We start from the raw sequence: 3,618 nt of genomic DNA, 5'->3' as shown, positions 1-3,618 counted from the left end.
GGGGGCTGCCAGGCACTGCCATGCCCCTGCTCTTAGCCCTGGCACGCTCCAGGCAGGAGTATCAAGCAGACTCATTCCTTACCTCTTCATGCATCATATGGACATGGAAATCTTGGCCTGAGGGACTCATCATTGGTTCTGTGAAAGAGAGTTCAGGCCCAGACAGGGCAAAAATATACATCTTGAAGGGGACTAAGGGCACCTGCTATCCTAGAACACAATGGGCCCCACAGAACTCAGTCCTAACATGCTCTCAGCCTGGGAAGTTGAGCCAGGCCTAGCCATGTGTGATGGAGGTGAGTTTTCCAGTTGTCCATCTGAGTGGGTGGGGGAGGGGGCTTGTCAGAGAAGTGTGAATCTTATTGTGCAGGGGCCTGGCTCAGTACACAAGAGAAAAGAGTCCCAGGCCCTGCAAAGCATCAAGCTGATGATTAAGAGGGAAGATTTAGGGGACCTTCCACTCCACGTAGAGGGAGATCCAAGACTGCTTTGTCCCTTTTAGCCTTGTGAGGCCCCAAGCAGAGAAGCTGGATGTGCTGTATCTGTACCTCCATCTTGGGAGGCCGAAAGTGGTGAGGTTCTCTCTGAGGCGTGTAGCCTCAGATTAGCAGAGGGAGAAGTAACAGGCCCGACCAAGCATCAGGAAGAGGACTCTGAGGGAAGGCGGAGGGGATCTCCCACTCCAGAGAAGATTCTCAGAAACCCATTCTTACTTTCAGTCCTAAGAAGTCCCAGGCAGGGCCTTCAGGTAGATAATCCCACTTCTTTATATCCTCTTTGGGGTCTCAGGAAATGGGGATCTTGGCTTGAAGGTACCTCCCATCCTAGAACACAGGAGGCTCTGGTTGCCATCTGTATCCAGAGGTGCCCCTCAATTCCTTTTACAGGGGCTCTAGGAACTGGGTGGTGAAGGCCTTGTTCTAAAGCATGTGTCCTCCAGTCAGCAGAACAGAGGGCTCCCAGGCAGTGCCAGGATTCAAGGTGTAGACACTGAATGTCTACTAAGGGATCTACTCATACCAGAACAGAGGGGAGCCCACAGTTTCCGATCCCATCTGCCTACCATCAACCCGTAAATCCCTAGGCTTTCTTGGTTGCTTATAACCTGGGGAGATTTTTCACTTCCTATGATAAGTCCCGAAGCCCTTTGGGGCCCTAGAGCACCCCCTAAAGAGGAGACTTGTAAGTCATCCTTTGTCCAGAGCTGCCAAAAGTATCTTTTTCTGCTGAGGCCGCTGCCCCTCTCCCTCTCTCTCCAGGCTTGTGGTACCTGATCTCCCACCATCACACTCACACTTCTACCTTCTACTTGCTGTTGCCAAGTAGAGTCATCATGCTTCACTCTCCAAAATGTCTGCGCCTCACATTTGAGCCAGACTTTCAGGCCCAAACTGAGATACAGGGCCTGGCGGTGGCCCGTGTTCTCACAGCTGAGGAGGAGGAGGAGGAGATTTCCTCCTTTTGCTCTTTCAATTTCTCCTACCCCTCCACCTCCTCCTCCCTGCCTTCCTCTCCTGTGATCCTGGTTTCCAAAGAGGAGAAGGAGGTGGAGGAGAAGGAGCCTGAGAAGGAGCCCGCCACAACACTGAGTCCTCCCCAGAACCCTCAGAGCCCCTGCTTCTTCTCCGTAACACGGAGCACATCAGAAGGAGGCTCCAATAGCCAAGAAGAAGAAGATACATGTTTCCCGCAGACCTGAACAGACACCGAATCTTTGCCCACAGACCCACTAGATGAGAAGGTAGCTGACTTAGTGAATTTCATGATCCTTAAGTACCGATTGCAGGAGCCCATCACACAGGCAGAAATGCTGATGGTTATCATGAAAAGGTACAGGAAACATTTCTCTATGATCTTTAATAAAGCTTCTAAGTGTTTAGAGGTGACCTTTGGCATTTATGTGAAGGAAATGGACCCCACCATCCACTCCTATGTCCCTGTCAACTCACTGGACCTCCTTACCCATCATAAGATGCTTAGTGACAACCAGAACATGCCTGAATACAATCTCCTGATAATCATCCTGGGTGTGATCTTCATGGGGGGAACAGTGTCCCTGAGGAAGACACCTGGGATTTCCTGAATATGATAGGAATGTATGCTGAGAGGGAGCATTTCATTTATGGGGAGCCCGGGAAGCTCATCACCAAATATTGGGTTCAGGAGAATTACTTGGAGTATCAGCAGATGCCTAATCATGATCCTCCATGTTATTAATTCCTGTGGGGTCCCAGGGCCCATGCTGAAACCAGCAAGATGAAAGTTCTGGAATTTTTGGCCAAGGTCAAAGAGACTAACCCCACTTCCTTTTCATGCTGGTATTAGCATTTGAGAGATGAGGAAGAGAGGGCCCAGGCCAGAATTGGCTCTATGGATAATACTACTGCCATGTTCATTGCATAGCATTGGTCAGCAGCTTCTCTTACCCCAACTGAAGAGTGAGCCTGAATCATCACTTTGTATTTGAAGAGGGCAGTCTTGGTTTTGAGTAAACGAGTCAGGATCAGGCTGGGGAGAACACAGTGTACAATAACTTTGTGTTCCTGTTTTGTATGGGTGACTTAGAAGTTCATCTTTTTTTCTTTTGATATTTTTCAAGTGTCCCTTTAAAATTTTTTAATGTTTATTTATTTTTGAGAGAGAGAGAGAGAGAGAGAGAATGAATGGGGCAGAGGTACAGAGAGAGAGAGAGAGAGTGAGACACAGAATCCAAAGCAGGCTCCAAGCTCTGAGCTATCAGCACAAAGCCTGGTGCAGGGCTCAAACCCATGAACTGCGAGATCATGACTTGAGCTGAAGTCGCATGCTCAACCGAGCCACCAAGGCACCCCCAAATGTCCCTTTTAATGGACAGTTTAATTCCCTAAAGACTCTAAGTTTTGAATGACATCAGTAACACATTTATTGGTTTTTCAGGTTTAAGAATAAGAGTTTTAATATTTTGCAAAAATTTGGGAAACTTCCCATCTTTTAGGGAATCTGGTACAAGGTAACATTGGAATAGAAATTTCCTTGGAAATGTGAAAGAGCCAAGTAGTAAAGTATAAGGGTTCAATAAACAGAGGGAAAAATACAAAGGATGGTTTATCCTTGAGTTTGCTTATACCTTTCAGTCCACCATTCTGGAAAATTAAAAAGATACACTTGGATTTGCTTGGCCTATTCAAGAAAGTAGATGAAATCTTAATAGATGAAAGTCCCTGCTCACTGACTTTTTTTATTCACCAAACATCAATTTTTTACTTGCTCCTTGGAAGGTCCTATGTTAGTAGTGGGGATCCTAGGATTAGCAGGATACACTCCCTAACCAAAGAATGGTAGAGGCTAGGAGCAGCAATCATATCAGGAACATGGTGGGATGTCCTCTAAGAGCTACAGAGCAAGAAAAAAGAGTGAGGAGGTGAGACTCCAAATGGAAGCAGTTGAGTAAAAAGGCACTGAGCCAAGGCACTTTGGAGCTCTGAGAAATGGCAATTTCTTCTGTCAGAGTTGGTTAGGAATCTGGGTGTTGAGTGGGGAGTGAAGGTTGTATGGGACATCTTACATGAATAGGTTTGGGAGATCTCAGAATCATCGTCACTGGCTGGACGTCTCAATGAGGTCTAAGTAAATAGGTCA

The 3,618-nt window shown here is 47.1% G+C and overlaps 1 pseudogene; it reads left to right on the top strand.

Moving 5' to 3' along the window:
* Positions 1–1,333: 1,333 nt before the first annotated feature.
* Positions 1,334–2,403, top strand: LOC122235463 (annotated as a pseudogene).
* Positions 2,404–3,618: the final 1,215 nt, after the last annotated feature.

The sequence above is a fragment of the Panthera tigris genome, chromosome X (genome assembly GCF_018350195.1).
Source record: "Panthera tigris isolate Pti1 chromosome X, P.tigris_Pti1_mat1.1, whole genome shotgun sequence".
Taxonomy (NCBI): domain Eukaryota; kingdom Metazoa; phylum Chordata; class Mammalia; order Carnivora; family Felidae; genus Panthera; species Panthera tigris.
Note: the sequence above shows the minus strand (reverse complement) of the source record. Positions and strands in the feature narration are given on the sequence as shown.